The 22,910-nt window shown below is 47.8% G+C and overlaps 1 protein-coding gene across 1 annotated transcript in view; it reads left to right on the forward strand.

Annotated features, from left to right (window-relative positions):
- The first annotated feature begins 4,639 nt into the window (after positions 1–4,639).
- lrrc4cb (leucine rich repeat containing 4C, genome duplicate b) overlaps positions 4,640–22,910 on the forward strand; it is a 43,656-nt gene continuing 25,385 nt past the window's right edge. The window contains exon 1 of the mRNA XM_076018016.1: positions 4,640–6,211. The gene's annotated coding sequence lies outside the window, so the exon portion shown is untranslated. The remainder of the gene's footprint in view (positions 6,212–22,910) is intronic.

The following is a 22,910-nucleotide window of genomic DNA, read 5'->3' on the forward strand; positions in this document are numbered from 1 at the left end:
ATCATTGGAACCATTCCATCAGTCCAACCAGTCAAACCAGTCCGGCCAGTCCAAGCAGTCCAGTCAGTCTAACCAGTCAAACCAGTCCGGCTAGTCCAAGCAGCCAAACTAGTCCCGCCATTCCAGTCAGTCTAACCAGCCAAACCAGTCCGAGTCAGTCCAACCAGTTCAACTGGCTAGCTAGACCAGTCAATCTAATCAATCCAGCCAGTCCAACCAGACCAACCAGTCCGCCCATCCAGCTAGACCAGTCAGCCCAATTCGTCCAGCTAGACCAGTCAGTCCAGTCAATACAGCCAGTCCAACCAGTGCAGTCCAGCCAGCCCACCAGTCCAGCCACACAAGGCAACACGTTAAAGGCACAGCAGGTCTGACGGCGCCAACTGATGTGGATCTCTGGCTCTCCTTCACACTGCTCCTCCGATAAGGGGGCGGACCCTTGACGTGGGGCTGGGATTACAGGTAGCGCCGCTGACTAGATGTTATTGGCGCCGTCGGTCCCTCAACCCGTCTTTCATGGAATTGAGGCCAAACGTGACGGGAATATCTCCGTCGTTCAAAGTCACTCTGTCAGCCGAGTCCCCGGCTCGTCTGCGCCGGGAAGAGTCAAGAAGACTCGGCCCTTTGCTCTATGCGTGGGCTTCATCTGCTGGATATCTGTGTCTTTGGGGGCAGCCATTTTAATATTCAAACCGAGCCGAGAGAACAAGTGCAGAGGGACAGCGGCCATTTGAATAATTGAAGAGGCTCAGTGCTGCTACAGGATCCTCTCTCCCTCTCCCTCTCCCCCTACACTCTATATTTTTCCCTTTTTTTCCCCCCCAAGCCCTCCTTCTTGAAGTTTGTCCCAGAAAGCAGTCTGGGACATGTGCTACCACAGCAGCCAATCCGACGATCCCAGCAGGCCCATGGATGGAGCATAGAGGGAAGGAAGGAAGGAAGGGAAAGGGACGTCTTGCAGACGGGGAGAACCTCGAGTCCAAATTGACTTTGACAGTAAATGATCATTAAAAGAAATGGCGGGCTCAGGCCATCGCTGCCCATAATTTGTTAAACGCATTCACGCAGCTTCTCCCATATGTGCCCCTCAATTTCTTCCAGTGAGTTTAGAGTCGGCTCGTCTGAATAAGTCAACGACAGGAAGCGTCTCCTGAGGTGGGGGCGGAGGACGAGGAGGGAAGGGGAGGCAGCAGGAAAGATTCCATCTCGCTTTTATCGCCGAGCTTGAGGGAGATACTGAAGCTGCATTGCCGTTGAAAATATACTTGAAGTGCAACACACAAGGTGATTAGAGACGTACTGCACCTGCATCACTGATCTTACCGGATCGCTCCGGTATTTGGAAGAGAGAGGACACGACAAACCTCATTCTTTCCATCATCCATCCATCCATTCATCGTCGCTACCTAACTACCTGAGCATTGCAATAATGTGTTTCTAGAAAGGTGATCCCTATTAACGCCTCATTTTATCACCCTAGACTCCAGCACAGCAATGCTGTAAAAAAAAAGATCTGCAAATGTCCAGAAAAAGATTACAGCATTTTTAGCCTGTGTTTACAGCCTCCCGCTAAAATTGATGTTTTGTCAGACCTTACGTTTGTTTAGAAGGGGACCAAAAAAAAACGGGGCAGAGGACAGCGCCCGGCTTGATACCTCTTTGGTGTCAAAGAGGTGAGAGGGCCCTTTGTGACAACAGGACCGACTTTTAGTTTTTTTCTGGAGCTGCATTTTTTAGCAGAAAAACCTCCCACTCGCCCCTCTGCAGGAAACAGAGACGTCAGCGCGGACTCACAGAGAGCTGAGTAAGAATCTATTATAAGAGTCTATTTATTTTGGCCCTGTATGTACGCAGATTCAAGTGTGTAGATTTTCCAAAGCCCTCATTTACAGCACATGCAGGCTGTGTTTGTGTGTTTTAATTTTTCATTTCCTCGTGCTGGACATCTCTGGCATGTAAAGTTGGCATTTCAATAAAGCACAAATTAAAAAAACTGATCAGGAGAATTAAATCCAGGGTGCAAGTGTCCAGGGTTTGAGGGCTGACGGCGCTTCTCCGTGTTGTGTAACTCTTGTCGGCACGGGAGACACAGCGAGCTGGCAAAGTCGAACCAACTGCTGCAGCACTGACGGCGCTGTGCGAAAGCCACCAGGGTCCAGTTCGGAGCAGCTGGCGAAGACTTCATCCGTGTCCCTGATTTTCAGAGATTCCCGTCGCCTGAGGTTCTTAAACTGGGATTATATTTAATCTGGGTGAAATTGCCTCTTCTTTTGACCAACTACCTTTGCAGTTGAGCGCAGAGAGGGAAGCTCTGACTTCGAAAGAAGTTAGGAAAAGAAAGAAAAGAAAATATGTGATGGAAATGTTGGAACTACGTTCTTAAATCCAGAACAGTGAGTAAAAATGGGACAATGATTTTATTTTGATGTCGCTGGCTCATATTTTTTTCTTCCACTGCTTTCACCGTTGTCTGAGTTTTGAATTACTGTGTCATTTCTAAGCATCTTAACATTTTAGAATTGCGCTTGACGGTTCTTTTTATGTATGAGATAGTATTTAAGTTACAAATGCTGAAACAGGGAAAAAAAAAACTCAAATTAAATCACCGTGGATTAATTATTGCTTTTGGCACGATTTGGTTTGGCTTCCAGGTACTTTGGAAGCCAAACCAAATTAGCCTCCAACAAGGAAAAAAAAAAAAAGAAAAGAGTTTTTGGTTGGAAATAAACTCTTTTTTGCACCATTACTAAAACTTTCTATCGATGTAATAATTTATTCAAAACTTTCATCTGTCTTATCTGGTTTTGGAGATTTGTTTTCATCTATTTTCTTTTTTTACTCTTAAAATTCGCTCATTAGAGGCACAAAACCGCAGAATTTTAGTATGAAGTGAATATGAAAAAAAAACAACTTCAGTTTCCATTGAGAATATTTTGAGTCCAATTAAATATATTCAGGCCATGAGTAATTGGTTACCCAGCTGTGTTGCTGGACCTTGTTTCATGGCTGACTGAGCACCTCTGAATTTTTCAAACGGTCAACTGACGGGTGAATATGAGCTTGCAGGGAATGGCGATCAAACCAGCCACAACGAGAATAATCGCGTTTCGTCCGGCAGTGATTTATTTCCACTCTCTCCCCGCCGTCATGAATAACTTTTGACGCAACGCAACGCAAAGACTCCCTCACGTCGCCCACCAGTTATCCATTACAGCAGAAGGACGCCCTGCTCGTCTGAAGATTGCATTAATGCGCACTCATATCGGCAGAGCTGTGAGTGAACAAGCAGCAGTGTCTGCTAAGCTGCTTGGAGAGGACGATTTCACTCGGCATCGACGGTTGAATCGGCCGGAAAACACTTTGAAAAAAAGTATTTATACCTACCTTTAATGTGTGGTACACATAAACGCATTGTAGTGTCACGCGGCCGTAGACAGGATGGGACCCAGTAGCGAAACAGCAGCAGAACGCTACACTTGGTTGCAGAGGCTACTCACGGCAATCAGAACCAGGCAAACAGGCTGAGACGAAGTCCGGGTCAGGCGAGGGATCAGAATTCCGGGGATCAGGCGGAGAGACTGGATAGTTGAGTAGCAACCAATCAGTCCAAGGGCCAGGCAGGCGGACAGGTGCGAGGGCAAACTGGGTCGCAGTAGGCTTGCATAAGTGCGAAGACGATCTGGCAAAGAGTGACTGCTGAGTTGGAGCTGAAGTGAGCTGGAGCTGATTGCAGGAGATGAGCTACAGGTGTGTAGATTGCAGACTGGGAGCAGGTGTGTCAATCAGTCCGTGACAGTTGTGGGTCCTGGCACTATGCCTCCAATTGAACATGTGCCCTAGCTACTTGCTCAAGGGGATACCCCTTTGGCCAAATGGTTAGCGCGCATTACTATTACCCGGGAGTCTGGGGTTTGAAGCCCGATCCGGGCCCTCAGTATCTTGGAGGTTGTTGTAACAGTAGACGCTTAGCAATCCACAGACAGTCATTCTATTAACATGAAAGGCACGATGACCCAGTGTTCAGTTGCCACTACTAGCAAGAGCATGAAACCCCTGAACAGATCCACATTCCGGGCAGCAGAAGATATTAGGCCGGGCGATATTGCAGACCTTTCATTTAGCCGCAAGCTATTTTCCAAGATCTTTCCAGTTCCGGCGACGGTCTGCGTTTTCTGATTTTTCTCTCACATCCTGTGGTTTTAAACCACCTGCCATGTCGCCACATACTGGCTGAAATAGTGACCAGAGTGTGAATAGAGTGGCCCTTCAATTGTTGTTGTTGGATAGATATAGATAGTGTAGACCCCCTCCACAGTCAGAGCACACATCTATGTCACGCTTGAAAGATAGATGGGAGAAATTATCTGACTTTTTTTTTTTTTTTTTTTTGCTGGTGGTGGTGGAAGGCGTTTGCGTGTGTGCGGGTGTGTGTGTGTGTGTGTGTGGTGTGGTGTGGTGTGTGTGTGTGTGTGTGTGTGTGTGTGTGTGGTGTGGGTGGGTGGTTGGGGAAGGGGGTGGATGACTGGACGGGTACAGAAACGCCTGTAGGTGGCAACCATACCTCATCGACAATGGAGCCGCACGTGCTCGCGCGCGCCCGTGCGCTCTCTCCCTCTCCCCCTCTCTCTCTCGTGCGCGCGGGCGCGGGAATAGACATCGGATCCGGGGGGCTTTGCGCCGTTAATGCTATTGATCCCTGATAATTAACGACCGCTGGGCGATTTTAAATGGCGCGGACGGGCGGGAGCGCGAGCGGGCGGGGCGCATGCGGTCAAAGTTAAAAGTGCTCCCCGGGGCCAATAGCGGGGGGGCACGCTCACGCCCACGCACGCGCTCCACCTTACACACACACACACACAAAGCGCCAACACGCGGGCGGCGGGAGCGCGCGCACTCACACGCACGCGCTCGGCGAGCGCCTTCGTGCACGCGCACGCCGGATCTTACGCCTGTGGAGACCGTGATTTCAAACGTGCTCGCTATTCAAGTCATGGACTGCAGCGAGCGGCGGAACCATTAGGAGCCGGTGGCGAGAAAAGCCTCGTGCTTTTATTTTTTTTTTGCAACACGCAGCGGCGGACGACGACGACGAGGACGAGGAGGAGGAAGACGAGGAGGAGAAGGAGGAGGATGGAGACGATGCTGCTGCCGCCGCTTCCACGCCGCGCGCACCGGACGGTCTCTCCTTGACGCCGCGTATTTTTTTTATTTTTTATTTTTTCTTAAACCGAAAAGGTGCGCTTATATAATCGATACGCCGGATTGCCGCTTGACGGGAAGCGGCGCGCGGTTCTTCACAGCAGCCCGTGGCAACCCGCTCGTCCCGACGCGACGCGTGTGACGGTTGCAGTGGGACGGATACCCTTAATGCGATCCAATAGGCGCCCTCGTGCTCTTCCCTTTTCCTTTCTTTTTCCCCCCCTTCTGCTCGCTGACCTGATCAACAAGGCATTGATTGGCTAATTGTTAATTGTCGTGGATGTCCAGTGAGCTCGTGTATTTGTTTGAAAGAAGGAATAGAGGGGAGGGGGTGCGAGAGGGGGATGATCCACGCGAGAAAAGCACCGTGAATTCCAAAGAAGACGGAAGGTTCTTTCTTTTATTTATTTATTTATTCTTTTAAGTTTGCCTTTGGCTTTATGTGATTTACGCACCGCTGGGATCCGTTCGGACTGGCTGGCTTTGGTGGGAGACAGGAGGCCTTTTTACAGACTCGAACCAACCCCCCTCCTCCTCTTCCACCTCCACCACCGTCAAAAACTCTGCAGGATTTCCTCCTCCTCAGTCCACAGGAATATCTCCAGGGTTGTTTTTTTCTTCTTCACCGTTTTTCTTAAACCGCTGCTTCTCTTCGAGGTTCCCTCCATCATCACCACATCCAGGAGAATGGTGGCGGCGCGCCGCACGTCCGCGCGCAAACTCTTCTTTCTACATGTTTGGCATTTTTCGCATCTTGACTTGTGATCGTGAGAGAGAGAGGGAGCGAGAGAGAGAGAGAGGGAACGCGGACTGCAGCAGCTCCCCGGATCCGAAGCAAGAACCCCCCCCCACCACCACCACCACCACCAGGACCCCCCTCCCTCACCACTACCACCTTTATTCTCATGGAGATTTGAGCCTCGGTCGCGCCGCAAATGTTGCGAACGGCCCTCCCGCCGCTTCCACTGCCCACTCTGCTCGCCAGCCCGCTCCCATTTATTCGAGAAAATGCGTAAGTATTCAGCCGATTCCGGTCCCGATTGAAGCCTCATGTGTGTGTGTGTGTGTGTGTGTGTGTGTGTGTGTGTGTGTGTGTGTGTGTGTGTGTGTGTGTGTGTATGTGTGCGCGCGCGAGAGGTGCTGCTGTTCCCACGTACACCGATTAGTCATCGCCGTTTAGTCCGAGATTTACGCTCGGGCTCGGCCACTCAAACGGAAGGAATCACACTTTTTTTAAAAAACCCCCACCGCAGGTCCTGCTTCTTCTTTTTTTTTAGGCTGTGATCACTGTCGCAGTCTGTTGCTTGTGTGTGTGTGTGTGTGTGTGTGTCAGGGCGCCTTGACTGGACGTGTGTAGGATATATTTAGAGAGAGAGAGAGAGAGATGGAGATGAGGATGGATGGGGACAGAAGGGTAGTTGAGGAGGTGTGCTGCTGGTGCTGCTGGTGGAGGTGGAGGAGGTGGAGGTGGGAGGCAGCTGGTGCAACACATTCCACACTTCTTGTCGAGGCTCGCCGCCGGCGCAGACTGTGTGGTGCACGGCAGCCCGTAGCCGACAGGACACTGCTGCTGGAGAGAAGCGGGGGCCCCTACGTCATATGGTAATTCAAATTCAGTTCAGGTATTCTCAGGCTTATACACGTTTGCAGCAAAAGGAGCTGCCCGATTGGCCGGCTTGGGGCTCGGCGTGGCCCGCATGGAAAGCGCTGGGAGTTTGAACGTGGCCAAAAAAAAAAACAACAAAACACGAAACACACACATAGACGTCGCCTCAGGTCGAGCTCCCAGCATGCACTCCTTCCACACCTCATACACGTTTTACTAGCAGCCACCCCCCACCACCACCACCACACCCACCCTTCCTCCAGTCTCCAATGTCTAATGCTTGTACGTTGTCGAACCTGAATGGCTGCAAAATATAAAGAAAAGAAACATTGATTGCACCAAGAAAAAACAGTCTTCAGCCTCGTTTCCGCGACGTGACTATAGGAGCTGTCCATCAGTGGGAGGTGCTCAAATGCCCTGATGCTGAAAATACCCGCGTGTTGGCTGAAAGTGGGTAGAGCGAGCTGCGTTTTGGAACAGGCATCGCATCTGAAATGTGCTGCTGCTGCTGCTGCTGCTGCCGCCGGCCGCTGCAGCAGCCAAAGTCATTTCAATTAAACCTGAACACTTTTGCCCCTCCGACGCGTGGCTTTGGCAGTTGCTGTCTCCAAGAAATCTTCCGCAATTTGCCCCTGAGACGGACGGGCGGAAGGACGTGGCGTCCAGGACTGAATCCGTCGGTGCTCAGCGGCAGAGCGAAATTCAGAATTCAGCCGTTTTCTGCAGGAGAGCTGGTAATTGGAAACAGCGCGTGCAGATGTGAAAAACAATTGCAGAGATTTCTGCCAATGTGTTCTGTTAATTAGAAAGGTTCAGAGGGTGGTTGCCTCCTGTTGCTCCTTTAAAAATTAAACAAAACCGGCAAGATATATATATATATATCGTTTTTTTCGGGCCGGGACTTTATTGCTTTCATCCGATAATTAACGCACAAAAAAAAAAATCATGGCATTAAAAAAAAGATTGCATTTTGTTTTATACTCTAGACAGCACGGAACACTTGCACGTGTTTCTGGCAATAAGGATTATAGCGACGCACTCGAGTGACGTCAAACAAGCGGAAGCCGTAGTAGTAGTAGTAGTAGTCGGGCTAGCAGGTTACCTGTGTTAACAACAAACGTGATGGTGACAATGATAACGCCACCTTGCTAGGCTCGGTGGATGGGAAATTTACATTTTTAAAAAAAACAGTGGGATGGAAGCCTGGATAAGAGCGCTGTTCTGCGGATGGCGCTACAACGAGTTTGCATTGCACCGCAGTATTTGAAGCCTCCGGTACCATATAAATGCGAAACAAGTCGCAGCTACTATGAGCACCAGAGATACTAAAATACTAACCACAAAGGTAACAGGGATGTTCAGAAAAAGAAGTATGCAAGTAAAACACAGATACCTGAAAAATCGACATAGGTCCAGCAACACATTTGTGCTTTGTTACTTCCCACCTCTGTCGCCAACTCAAATATTGTTATGCGATTAAAATATGATTAATTATGATTAATTCATTGCAAAAGCCGCAATTAATGTGAGTATATACAGCTGTTTGTTTTTTTTTCAGGAAGATTCAGTTAAATCTCAAGTGCATTCTCTTCCAGGCCTGGAATATTTCAGTTCACTATGATTGACGTGGGACTGCATATAAATTAAGGCCACATGCTAGAAAGTATCTCAGCAGGGCATTGGGTCACCAGGTGCCACCTGGACTGTGCCAGTTAAGCCCGGAACTCCACGCTAACCAAATTTCAATGTATAAAAAGACACATAGACCCCCCCCTGCCCTCCCCCCCTTTGAAAATCAGGTTATCTTCTCTTCTGAAAATGAAATTGCACAAGATGAGGGACAGAAACACCCTGACAGCCGTGATCTACCTGCCAAATGACCAAGTGCTAAATTATGCCAGAGGCACTCAGTGGAACAGTCCTGACACGAGCCTTCACTGTTGGGTGGGGGGGCTCGGGAAGAGTTGATTTTTTTTCATGCCAGACACACGTGAAGTCCATCAACTGCAGCACAACACAGTGACTCATCTAACCATCCATTGAAGCATGGCGACAACCTGTTTTTGTGTTCCAAAAGCTCACAATGTCTTCTTCCTCCCCAACCTAATATTTCTGAATTTATTGTGACAAGGTGCCCAGGTTTATCTGCATGGAGTGACCTGCTTTTTTATTTTTTCCCTCTGGAGCCTTGTGTAAATAATGGGGCGGTCTATACACAGTTTGTTTCCTTTCATTATGTGAGTCATGCTTAAGGGACAGTCAACATGTCGGTTGCCAGACAGATACAGTGTCATCTCACGGACACACCACGTCACAATCTTTAATTATGTGCCACAGTCTCAACGTCTATTAATATCTGACCCACAAATGAATCTCTCCCCCAAATAACCGCTGTCACACAAAACCTTTGGTGCCACGTCTGCGTCTTCTGTGCGCTGTGACAACCAGAAGATACATGGATGCAAGTTAAATCGGTATCAGATTCATTGTTCGCTTCAAGGTCCACATCTCTTACAGCAGCATTGCAGTTTTATGGTCATAACTGAGCTGTGTTTTACAATGACTATTTAGATGTTATACATTTTCACGTCCTCGTGTCATATCGGTCGCAAGGTGGCAAAGATGGCCACCTCAAGGCAAACCAGCGCGATTGAGACGAGTAGCGATCGGATTCCAGTGGAGACCTGCAACCAATATATTAGCATGGTTTTCTTTCCGCTTAACGGCGATGTATTCATTGATTTATCGGTGACTTGCTACTGAAGCTCAAGGTAGCTGCAAAGTCATGGAAGTGATTGTGGCCGAGTTGGTCTCAGAAAGTTGGAAACAGTCCACAGAGCTGGGCAGTTTGTTTGTTGTTTTAAAATAATAGAATCACTTCCGCAGTGCTGGCTCTAAACATCAGGGCAACGGCACCCTCTCCTGGAGGGGTTGGTTAACTACGTATTGTTTGTCCATCGCGTTCAGTGTACGAGACACGGAAAACCTGGATAGTTGCTCATTTGTCCACAGATGACAATAAAGAGTCGATGCGGGCGCTGGGATCAGGAGTCGTATTTTGTTTCGTCGGCAGTTGTGTAACATGAAAAGTGACGCCTGTTGCTGTATTGTTCACCATATTTCCTCACACTGTTATCATCCTTGCTTGGCTTTCTGTCATCACTTACGCTCATCACCCGTCAGCCACCTGTGCATAATCAAAAACTTCAAGTGTCAAAAAATGATACTGCGAATCGAGTAAAAAAACTTGGATTGTTCTACAGTACAGACTTTGATGCAATACACGGTGTCTACATTTAATATTGAAATATCCTACATGAATATCAAATTGCCAGAGACATTCTTGCAAACGTAAGACAGATCAGGCCAATGGGCCAATGCGCACAGTATACCGCGTGGCTGCTCGTAGACCAACTGAAAGTTGACCTCGGCGTGTTGAGGGTGGCGGGCAGATTCTTTTCATACGCAAGTGAGCCAGCGAGTGACCCGTCGACGAGCCCAAATCCCTTGTATAACGGAGGTGTTTGAGAGGGTGGAAAGGTGGGGGGAGGGGGCAGGGCGTTAACTAAACGACGTCCCGTGGTGGATGACTGCTCGCTTGTGAAAGCTCCTGCGTGTCAAGCTGTCATCGGCCAGAAAACGCTGATTCATTTTCATACAGCCGTCCTCTCCGTTGCACTTAGGCCTCTGGCAATTGATGGGGGCAGTCAGGGTCTTTTTATTTATTTATTTATTTATCAATTTGATTTATTTATTTATTTTTATTTTTTCCAGAGGCATATGCCTCACAATACGCCCCAACACTATTTTGTCGTTCCATTAATTTATATCGCAGCCTTGGCCTTCGGCATCCTTCTCCATCCTACCAACAGTGTGATATGAGGATTGGTGAGTGGAGTGGCGATAAATTCTGGCTGAGCTTCTGTCTGGAGAAAGTAGGGAGGTTATATATATATATTTAAAAAAAAAAACAACAACAACAACAAGTAGCAAGCTCCCCCTGGCCTGCATGTAAAAATAAATAGTGTTGGCGAGTAATCTACTACTAAGTAAATCACTACTGTAATTGAACTACTTTTTTAGTACTGGAGTAATGTCACGGTATTACTGCTGCAAAACTGGTAATTATATCATAGCTACTTTATCAAGTAACAATTCCGTTACTTTTCTGAAATATTTAGCAAGCTAAGAATGTCTTATTGTCCACAAAATGTCTGAACAACCAAAAACAATAATGTCGCCAATTGATGATGCAAACGTGCGAGAAAAAAAACAGCGATTGCGTTTGTAGCTAACATTATTTATACATTTACATTTATGTTGTAACATTATTAAGAATGTTGTTGTTCGTTGTACGTTATGTGCAGGAAACAAGACATTCTCAACTGTCACTTTTTCTTTTTTAATAAAATTCTTTAGTAATTAGTAATTGATTACTTATGAAACAAAGTAGCTGAAGAAGTAATTGGATTACCTTTTAAACAAGCAATCAGTAATCTGTAGTTGGATTACTTTTAAGGAGTAATCCCAACATACTCAATAAATAAACAAACAAATAAATGAATAAAATCTTGTTATGGTAAGTTTTTTTTTTTTTTTGCTCCTCCCCACCTTCCTGTAGACAAACCGTTTGCCACTCTGTAGGATGTCGGATGCCGGAGATTAGAGCGAGCGCCGGGCGGCTCTATTTTGACAGATAGCGCTCCGTATCCTTCCACTAGTACCTCCGCGAAACACGTGTTTGTGTCGAGTCGAGAGACGGGGGCCGTCTGAACGAGCCGAAGCCGCTCGCCTGTGAACGAGTCCGATGAACGGCAGGCGGTGACTTAGCATTCACTGTGGCGGCGGCGGCGGCGGCTTAAATTTCGCCTTTGTGCGACAGAAAGGAGATTATTGGGCCAATCCCACTCTGTGTCATTCACAAGTCCGCGCCGCTAACATCAACAAACTTTAACAAACGTGGTGACGTTTGGCGAGGGGCCGGGTTCTTGTTGGCGCCCTCTGACTCACCGCGGCTCGGCGCCACTCGGTGGCCAATTGAAATAAAAATAAAAAGCAAAGAAAGGCACAAAGAAATCAGAATTCACGGCAGAAACGTTTCTAATGGCGAGTCCGCTGACTTGCAGCCACTGGTGCTGCATTTCACCATCTGTTCTGTGTGTGTGTGTGTGTGTGTGTGTGTGTGGTGGCCTCAGGCAGGAACCAGCCGTCAGCTCCGGCCACAGCCTCCCACAGCAGCGCAGCCTTTCTGCCGCTTCAGCACCCCGCCGCTCTCCGCAAATGCCGTCTTGCCCTTTATGGATTTTTTTTTCTCTTCTTTTCTTTTTGCTTTTTTTTTGGTCTTTCACAAAAGCCAACACACACACACACACACACACACAGACACACACACACAGACACACACGTTCGACTGGGCTCGACGATAACACCCGCAATCAACATCATTTCTCCGCAATTACAAGGCGCAACGGTCCAACGGGGTGAGTTGCCGCCCACTGTTTCTAAGAATGCATAATCACAGTCAACAATGTCCTTAAGGCAATTATGGTTTTTATACAACGGCTTCACTTGCCTCAGCACCTGCAAAGTCTTTCCTTCAGAGTGCACGGGCGGAAAAAAAACGCTACTGAGACGGAGCCTCGTGGGAATCATTCCAGTCAACGCATGTCGCCGTCTTTGTTTGTTTGTTTGTTTTTTTATAGCTGATTTTTTTTTTTTATTGTTACTGCAGTCAAACAATTTACTCTTGAAATTTCTGCTTTGCACAAGCGCTCCCTCTGGGGCAACTTGCCCCCTTTAACAAGAAGCCAGCTGAGTCGAAATATGTTTGACCGCCCAGCGTGTTGATACGCTGATATGATTTTAATGCACATTTTCTCCATGTTGGCAGACGTCTGAAGTTGTTTTTCAAATAATGGAAGGTGATTAAAAGCAGTCCATCAAGAGGATATATAATGCAATTTATGATAATATACTTTGATTGTTTTCGAAGGCCAGTTTTAACGTACAAAGGCGTCCCAGCTGGCAAGAGTGATGAACTCTCCTAATGAACAGCGGTTTCATCCTCGGGCTAATTAACTCGAAATTTAATTAAATGCAACTAAAAGTGCCCCAGTGGAAGCAATATATGCTCAGAATTGTTCCAATTTTCCACTAAAGTGGAGGCAACATGGGGGTACCTATAGCGTCAGCTTCCCTTTTAGTCTGGTTTTAAAGGGAGTCCAGCGCTAACTACTGAGCTCCTGACAGTCCGTCTGGCACAGGCGTCGGGTTTCCAGGACATGAATAGCCTGTTGTTGCTGCAGAGGCTTAATGTTTGCCACCGTGTGACTAACACCTCCCGAGATTCACTTTTTAATTTCAGAGCCTGCCGCTCTAAAATCAGAGTGGGCTGACCACACGTCTCACCTGTGGCTCCACCGGACCTGGACGGCCCCAGTTTAATTAACCTCTGGCTGTTATGGTAAATAAACAGTTTAGCCTTTAGGAGCCTGCGCAGCTGCTTACGATTCTCTCAGCCCGCCACAAAGACGTCATTTGGTTTTGCCAAAAGAACTGAGGAACTGACGTCAGACTTCCATCCAGCAGATCACTGAGCGACACAAATCAAACCGTTAGCATTCAGAACAATATACAGATTGCGAAAGAAATAATCTATGTTTCTAGTGGTGCTAATAACTGGAAACATGCTTTTAACTGTCTCTCGTAAATTGCAGATCTGTCATCTCCAAACCCTTTAATCCTGAAATTACAGCCTCTTGGTAGCTCTGAAGAAAGGCAGATTGATTGCAGAAGCCAATATTTCATCCTCCGATTCATCATCAGGGGACCTTTAAAGGCAGTAATGAGTCTCATTCCTGGGTTGCCGCAAAACTGATGCTGTGACTGAGGCTTCCTCCTCCTAAGAAAAAAAAAAAAAAAAAAAACAACAACAAAAAGAAAACTGCATTTGCCGAGTTGCGTTGACAATTGATTGACTGTCAAATAGCTTTTACCGTTTGCTGCGGCTCCATTTGTCTCGCGGACACAAGTGGCCCTGAATGCCATCGGTTTGCTGGCCAGATTCGGCCAGATTCGGTTTGCGTACGTGGACAGCGCAAACCGCATGACATCTGATCTTTTCAAAATAGACCCGGTCCACTCCGCTGCATTCACCTTTTTCACTCCCAGTGAGCAGCCGCACAAAACAAGTCAACGGTCAAGGAAATGAAATCCAACCGGGCACGAACGCTTTGCGGCGTACATGCTGCGATAAAAAAGAATTTATATAAAAATGAGAATCCATTTAAAAGTACAGTGTCTGCAATTGTGCCATCTAGAGGTTAGATGTTAGATAGCCACGATCGTTCCCTGACACTCCCTCTCCCAGGCTTGCCAGTGAACTACAATGGCCAGCGCACACAAACCTTGATATCTCATTCGCCTTCTTCTTCGTTGGTTTATTTGAGGACGCAAGTGTTCACCGTAAATACAAAGCACACTGTCAGGCGGCTGGATTGTCACCATAGAATACATAGCGTAAGACCCTGGCTCTATGTATATTCTTGCATATAAATAAGAACCGTTCTATGGGTAGGAAAACCAAATGACTTTCATTGCACTGTGAATATACACTTTTATTAGTAAATTTACAGGCAATAGATTTAGCTTTTACCGATATAACAATCACAAATTAGGCCAAATTTTTACACACTAGACCTTTAATGCATATGCAACATTTGTAGTATGTGAGAAATCAGTATCTGAGCTCCAGTCAGGTTGGAGTCGTTGCAATTGAGCAAGCACATTCACGCACTTGGGTTTCCATTTCCCCGTGTTGCACAGTTGGGAACGACCACCGGTGAGAATGGCAAATTTTGTATTAATTTTTATTATTTTTTATTTTAAGATTGGGGGTTTTGACTGTTTTTCATCAACCTTGTCCACGCACGGCAACAAGGTGGCTCAGACCCGGCCAGTGAGTGTGAAGAACACAAAGTTCCACCTCAACTGGAGCTGCGTGAAGCGCTGAGCCGGCCAACCGACAGACGTGCGCCTCCCTCGAGCTGTGCCGCTAGTCTTGGCGCGACATCGCTTGCACGTAATTACCCCCATTTTTTTTTTACCCCTCGTGAAACAAAACTCTCCGCTGCTCTTCCCACAATCACAGCTCTGCGATTTGACACCACCGCGGAACTTCCTGGGGGATTGTCCACAGCCTTGCTTTCCTTTTTTTTTCTTCCCCCCCCCGCTATCTTTTTTTCGGGACGGTTTATCCCATATTGCTATTTAGAGAAAGACGGCCGAGGCGAGAGAATCAAATCTTAACCCTGAGAGAGGCCACAGGCGGCCCGTGTTTGCACATCGCCGGCCCTCAAAATGAATCTGGCTAAAGTGAGGGCAGTGCGAGTTGCCGTCCCATCCCCCTCCCACCATTTGAAGCTCCGACTTCAGACCCACTGTAGGTGAAAAGCGAGCCCTTGAAAAGGCTTTGCCGCAAAACCCGGCCAAATCTCATTGTCTGCTTATCAACCTCGAATTTACTCCGCCTCACTCGGATATTCCCTTAGAGAATTACGGATAATAGCTAAAGTGATGACTGTCGTGATGAGTCTCTATCTCGCCCGTGCCCCCCTCCCCCTTCAATTTCCCCCGCCACCACCCTCCCCCTCAACTTTTCCTCCCCTATTTATTCAATCCCCCCACATATGGATGTACAGCTCGTCTCCCGGCAGCTCACTCGGCTGGCGCGTCCTCAACGAGCGTTTCGCACATTTGCGACCTTGCCGCTCGCCGGGAAGCGTCTCAGACGTGACGCGAGGAAGGGAACGCCTTCGGATTGGGTGCGAGAGTGAGAACCATCTCTGCTGTATTCGTGCTTGGGCAACGCCGCTTGCTGGGACGCATCTTCAGACTGGTTTAATTGGCCGCTGGAACCAGCCACTGGTGCCAATAGCCAAACGCGACGAAACTGAGAGGGGAAACGTGTAAAGGCGAGGGCAGCCGAGAGTCGCCTCTGCAACGTGTAACCCCCTTCACACGCACCCTCCGTCTTCAGCCACATTGTTTATCAGAGCTTTAACAAGTCTGTGGGAACATCTTCTTCTTCTCTGCTCGCCCGGCGCTGACGTTTGACTGCTGAGCATCTTTGTTTTCCGCCGCGGAGTGTCATTGTTTGAGTTGGTGGAAACTCTAAGACCAGACTATAGCGGAGTCGCCAGAAAACAGAAACATGTTTAGCCCTGTGTTTACAGCCTGACTTTTAACTTCCTCCTAAAACTGAAAAGCTGTGTTGGACCTTCCACACCAAGACAAGGCGGTCTCAGAAAGCGGCGGCGGTGCGCCAACACGAGTGGAGTTGCGACTGCCCTTTGTGACATCACAACGGGTTGATTACAGTAAATATATACATACATATATAGTTTAGTTTAGTTTATTGTTTATTCGGATGGGACAAATGTACATTCATGGACATGTTAACAATACAGAGTACTCTAAACATGTAAATATTCTGGAGTTAGCTTGCCGCTAAATTCCATCCGGAGTTCCACCTATATACTGTACGTGTATGTATGTGTATATGTTGTTGTGTTGCTATTTCCTGTTTGCGACAATTAAGGCTTCATGTTATTCATTTATTTTCAGTCATTTGTTATTTTTAATATTTAGGCCTGTGCATTCACGACTATTGTATTTTTTTTTTCCCCCACTGGCATGTAAATGACGGTAAATAAATAAATGTATTTCCCGGGTAATGTATCAACAAAGCTAAATTTCGCAAGCTAATCTGACTGGCACCCGCCATGTTTGACTTCATTATCCAGGCAGGAGACACAGACGCAAAGTGAGGGGGAGTAGCAGGTCTTTGTCTTGTTCACACCTCGGTAATGACTGTGACAAAGGGGCCAGTTAATAGAGTCGGAGGAGGCACTGCTGCCTCTTGAATAACCTTCCCCAACACCTGAGCAGCGGTGATTCTAACAAGCAAAGTATCAGCATCAGTTGGGATAATGACCCATCCCTGCGCCACCACATTCCCGCCAGTTGGTACCTGGTGGCGTTCCATTTATTTTCAGGAGAGGAAAAAAAACACTATATTTACAATTGTAAAATAAATTGAACTCGAGCGGGGGAATAAATGAAGCCTGTCACTGTTGGTGCGAACTGATGTACAGTGGAAAACAGTATGTTATGAATTGCGTTCATGTAGTTGTACACATACTCTGAACATTTCCAACAGGTTACGTAAACTATGTAAATGTGTACATGGAATTCCTACTAGTATTACTCTACTGATTTTCTTTTGTGCATCGTCACTACGGGCACCGACACCCTTCTAGGCATAGTGACTAAACCTCTCGTCAGGTGGAGGCCCCGCCCTCCGCGTACCCGTCCAAACGTGCGGCGGGATCCAACAAAGGTGCCATTTTCTGGGTAGATTAATCGTTTTTCCACTGGAGTCTAGAAACAAGCAACCAGATATAAAATGGGGCCCTTTGTCCAAACACGCACTCTAAAAGTCTTTTAAACAACAGAACAGAGGGGGGAACAAAAAAAAAAAAAATCAATAAACCATTTCAGCCACAATTCAGCTGTTTAAAGGGGAGGATCTCAGCGTTTCCTCCTCAGCAGCAGCAGCGCTGCACAGTGGAACATTTGACTCGGCTGCACAGTTGATTTGAGCCAGACAAGCGTCATCTTTATTCTCCGCTTCATCCACCGGGACCCTCCGGTCATGTTTTTCTTTTTCATTTTTTTTGGGCGGCGATGATATGTAGACTCTGCATCATCATTATCATCATCGTCGTCGTCGTCGTCATCATCATCATGCGTCATTTAACATGTAGCAAGGCAGCCTTGGCTAAAGGGCATATGGCAGCGCTGGATGCGAGCCAGGAGGCTTCGGGCCGGAGACGCTTTTGGTGCGGCAGCCGCTCGGCTCTGCGTCACGTCGCGCGGCTGCTCCCCCGGCGCCCGTTTGTCCGACGAAACCAACGCAGTCGCGAGGGGGGCAAAAGTCGGCGTTTGGGTGGAGAATCGACGTCAACGGGACGACCAGCGCGTTATTCACGGGCAGTTTGCAGCGACGCTAGCGCTCTGCCGGGGCTGCGATCGCCGGCGATTGGTTAAATGTAGTGGAGGGAAGCGCTGCGGCAGAGCGGAGGGAGCCGGGCCGCGGACTGTGTGTGTCGACTGTTGATTATAGGGAGAGCCTGTGGTTCCATCTATTTCATATTCATGAGCCAAATGGTTCACGTTGTATTATTCATGAACAAATTAGGCGTTGAAAACACCAGTGTGAGCTCGGCTGCATGCGCGAAATGCACGGGGACTGATAAACCCAAGTTTCACTGGAAACACCGGCAATTTTTGCATTATTTCTCTTCGGAAGGGGAGGGGGTGCGTGTTTACCATTCGACACTGAACGTGCTACTGTGATTCCTGTTTAAAGATTCAGTGTGTCAGATTTGGCAGCATCTAATGGTCACAAAGCAAAAATTGGTAATGCTAATCCCCTTTTTTTTTTGATAGCACTGACTGCTGGAATCTCAGGGTGAAGATAAGCGAGATCGTCGTGGATGATGGCAGGTGCACATTTCCGGCACCCTTAAAATCAACAAATACAAACACGACAATTGTATGTTGTGGATTTATCTTTTTAGAATTCATTTTTTTTCACACCGATAGACCCCTTTAAATGCTTACATCTTTCCTCTCGGAGTATTTTTTTTGGCCGCGTGTCCTTTCAGCCGTCTCGCCCTCAGACGGCGGCGGCGGCAGTAAAAATAAAACACGGTCGCTGCAAGATCCCGCCGACTGTACGAGGGGCCGCAGAGGCGAGCGGCTCGGTCGAGAGCGCTTCCTTGTGATCAGCTGGCTTGCTAGCAGTCGGGAGGTGGCAACACAAGTGTGTCCAATCAAGCCGAGTCCTGTTTTAAAAGGCCCCGCAGTCCTCGGGCAGGAGGCTGCGTTTATGACCCAAAATCGAGGTGACGAGCCTGGCTCCCCTCCAGAAGCCTCCGGCTCCGTGTATTCTGTTTGAGCATATCCAGAATAAAGTGCAGCGCTGCGAGGAGGCCCAGAGAGACACCTCGACATGTCGAACCAACTGTGTGTGTGTGTGTGTGTGTGTGTGAGAGAGAGAGAGAGGAAAGAGAAAGGGAGAACAAGACAGAGTGTGTGTGTGTGTGTGTGTGTGTGTAGGTGTGTGTGTGTAAACACTCTACAGGATGAAAGAAAGCCTTGTTAACCTCGAGACCTTTGACGAAGTGTAGACACGGCCAGAGAAACAGCTATAAAAATCAAATTACGCCAGAAGTACTGATAAGAGAGGACACACGGGGTAAATACTATATAAGCCCATTATTACAGGGTGATATTTGATGGGGGTCACACTAAAAAAAAAGAAAAAAAACCTATACGGCGCCGTCACTCCCAGGACGAGATTAATATGTCTGCCAGTTGAAAATCAAATTTAGTCGCACCTCATTTGCATTAGCCAAACGGGAGCCTTCCGCGATCACAATGGGATTCGTCAATTACGGTAATGTCGGCAACTCGCGGCAGATTTTGCCCATTAGGTGATCAGAGGGCGTTCTGGTGCGGCGGCTCTTATCTGCACGGCGGCTGAGCCCCAGGCCGAAGGTCTTCATCACAATTATGTCGGCTTTGGGGTCGCGCGATCTATTTAAAGTACAGTCAGATTAGCAAACGGCAGGTAGGGACACTGACACGTGCACAGAGAGGAAATGTAACACGTAGTTAATGAAGCTCTGAGTGATATTCCGCTTTGGAGACTTGAGGAAGCGCTAGCGGCGTATTGGCTAGGCTGGGTGATAAGGGGACCACACGGCGCCCTCTACGTGTGCCGTGTTGCAAATGCGAATCTTCTCTTCCTCCCACTGCGACGACAAAGCTCGGCCTGTGAAGCAGAACGTGGTCGTTGGTCGTTGTTTGTCATTGTTTCGTAGTTGTTGCGTGCTGGTCGGCATGGCAACGCAACACAAAGACACAAAATAGACCTGTCAAAGAACTGGAAAAGTCTGTTTTGCCATAACAGGACTGTTTTTGGTGGACCATTAGCGGGGATGAAGATGTATTTTTTTAAATGGAATCAGTTCATTTGATATAATATCAATCTTTTTATTTGACTTTTTGTCTTCCTCAAAAAAAAACAAAAAAAACAAAACATGGAAGCAGCAGCAGCTGGGTGATATGTCTCTGTTCTGTTTTGTTGGGGTTTTTTTTTTGCCCTTTTGAAGTAGCAAAGTGGTTTGTTTTCCTCCAGTGGATCCGTGCCAGCGGGGCCCAACTTTGCCTCTCTTGTGGGGATCAATAGGCATTAGCCGGCGACAAATGTTTTGTAAAGCATGTGGTTCAGCGAATGATCGGCATCTATCAGCTTGTCTGGGAAAAATAATGGATACTTTTTACACTTGATGGAGAAGAGAGAGCGCCGCATCTCCAATCCAGATGGAACACTTTGCCGCCGCCTAAAATGCTGCTGCTCTTTGCTTATTGTTTTTTTTTTCCAGATCAGCAGCTGCACAAAAAGAAAAGAAAAAAGAATCTGCGAAATTTTGATACTGGGGTAAGCTAGATAAGCAGTGCTAAAAAAAAAACAAAAAAACAACAAAAAAAAACGGCACGGGGTTGTTAAACCCTTAAACTTACAGATTTGTGGTCCATTAGCATTTGATGTGGATGTTTGTTCCAATTCAATTATAACTGTGAAGGGATTTGATTGCTTGGATCCCAAAAATCAAACTCCTCGAGGCAAATTTGTTTTCAAAACTGACTTGAAATTCATTAATTGGGACGCAGAATTTTCACAAAACCCCTCCTGGAGACATAGAAACAAGCTGGGACATCCCCAGCGATGGACACCAGCAGGGTCGCCACTTTAGATCAAGTCCTTATTTTCATTTTTTTTCATGACTTGCGACACATCAAAACTACGGGGTTGTAAGTAATACACTACGCGGGTTGTAAGTGTATCACCTTGAGTTAATTCCACTGAGGACTTAGAATGCCCATGTGAGTTGATCAGAGAGTCCCTTCTGAGATTTAACTCTAACCGTCTTAATAATTATCTAGAATAGGCAAAGTAATTCATAAAAATAGAGTGGTAATTACACTGGTGGTTCACTTTAGGGGTGGCGGCCCCCCCAGCGGACGTAGACAAAATCACGTCAAGATGGCTCCAAGCAAACGCACATATGAAAACTTACCCCGAACCGTTGATCCAACGGTGTGTGACGAGGCTGCTCACTGGTCAACGGTGCGCCATGAAAAATGGCAATAGAGGGAAGGAAGGGAGGAATTAGCGTGAGGCTAGCGGTGAAAACAGTCTCGAGCAGGTCGGCGGAAGAACTGCTGAAGGCGTGTTTCCTTCCAATCTGCGCTGCGAGCGCGGGAGCAGGCTCGGCAGCCGTCAGGCTGAGCGGAGGGTCAGGGATCCCCGGCTCCTCGGGGTTCCAACCCTGACCCCTGCAGTTAGTGGGGCTGAATTGTCCCCCGCGTGGGGGCATAGCGCAGCCTCCAGCTAAAGTGTTTCAACTCAGCACCTCAAGAAGCTCAAGTCAGGCAAGCAGGCAGCAGCTCCACACTCGATGGGCCTCGTAATAATGTGGCGCATGTATGCCGTGTCGCAGAGGAGTCAATAAGGGGAGCAAACCTAACCAAGGTGACTTAGCAGCAAAGGGAGTAAAGCAAGGGGTGCATTTAGCCCTCTGTTTGCAGCCCCCTGCCAATAAAAGGGTCAGTTTTACCTCCTGCATTTGCTGGCCATTCCACAAGTTGAGAAGGGGACTAAAAAAGGTGGAGCTAACACAAGGAAGTGGGAGAACTGGCATTGCCCTTTATTACATCACGAAGGGTTCATTCACAGAAGGTGTTTTTCGCACACCCGCATTCTAAACACCTGGCAGCAGAAGTAAAAGGCGGTCAATTCTCATTTTTGGGGCTTCGCGGACAAGCGTGAAAACACAAGTTAGTGCGGTAGAAAGTGCCTTGTTTTATTTCAACATTTCTCCTTCATGTTCCACCTGTGGCCCTTAGAGATATTTGATACTCAAGTTGTCGCTAAAACAACAACAACAACAACAACAACAAAAGCAATAGTTAAGCATCCAAAGCATGCTGCTTTTGCCCCCGGCAAACTTCCTTCTCCTCTTCGACGAGCAATATAAAGCAGTACCGATGCGTAATTGTCCGGCTCATTCTAGCATCTGAGGGCGAGAGGTGCTCAGCCCGCCCAAAGGGCGGCCAGCGGCGAGGGCGGCGGCGGCGCCCGACACTCTTGCCTGGAATTACACGAGAAAACTCCGCGCGGCAAAGGCCATTCGTCGTTTAGGGGGGAGGCAGGTTCGTCAGCGACCGCTTTAATCACCGACGCTCCACCCGGCTCCTCCCCCCTCCTCCTCCTCCCCCAGCAGTGCGTCCAAGGGGTTAATTGTCGCACGCTTCAGTCGCACCAACATTCAATCCCAGCGGGATGGTTGGGCCACTCCGACGGCAACATTTTCCAACTCAGCGCGCTGCTGTCAGGAAGCTGCAAGGGGTTGCTTTGGTTATTTATTTATTATTTTTTTTTTTCCCCCTGTCGCCAAGTCGCTGCTGCTGCAAGTGACATTTCAGACAGCGGAGAGGGAGAGAGAGAGAGAGAGAGAGAGAGAGAGAGATTGAAAAAAACAGCAACCATATAACACTTTTGCGGGAGAAGTAAATGTGAGGAAAAAGGTTATATGAAAGGTCCTGTGAACCGTAAACTGCAGCTTTTTGGCTTTGACATTAACAGAAGTGTTGCGGCGCCGGAGTTTTTGACGCCGGCCGTTTAGAGCAGCGGTCCCCAACCCCCGGGCCGTGGACCAGTACCGCTCCGTGGGTAATTTGGTACCGGGCCGCACGGACAGAATAATTAACTTGCGCTAAATTATTATTTTTTTATTCACGTTAAAAACTGAGCCGTGGTGCAAAAACGGTTGGGGACGGCCGGTTTAGGGAACCTACTTTTTTCGCCGGCAGGGAGGGGCGGGGCCTTTGGGTTGTGGGGGTGGTGGAGGAGTGGATGAGCGAAACAGTGACTTCAGACCTCAACAAGAGTCCCGTCCGCCGTTCTGCTTTC

This window comes from Nelusetta ayraudi, unplaced genomic scaffold (genome assembly GCF_046127955.1).
Source record: "Nelusetta ayraudi isolate G7.1 ecotype Tasmania unplaced genomic scaffold, CSIRO-AGI_Nayr_v1 ptg000002l, whole genome shotgun sequence".
Lineage (NCBI taxonomy): Eukaryota > Metazoa > Chordata > Actinopteri > Tetraodontiformes > Monacanthidae > Nelusetta > Nelusetta ayraudi.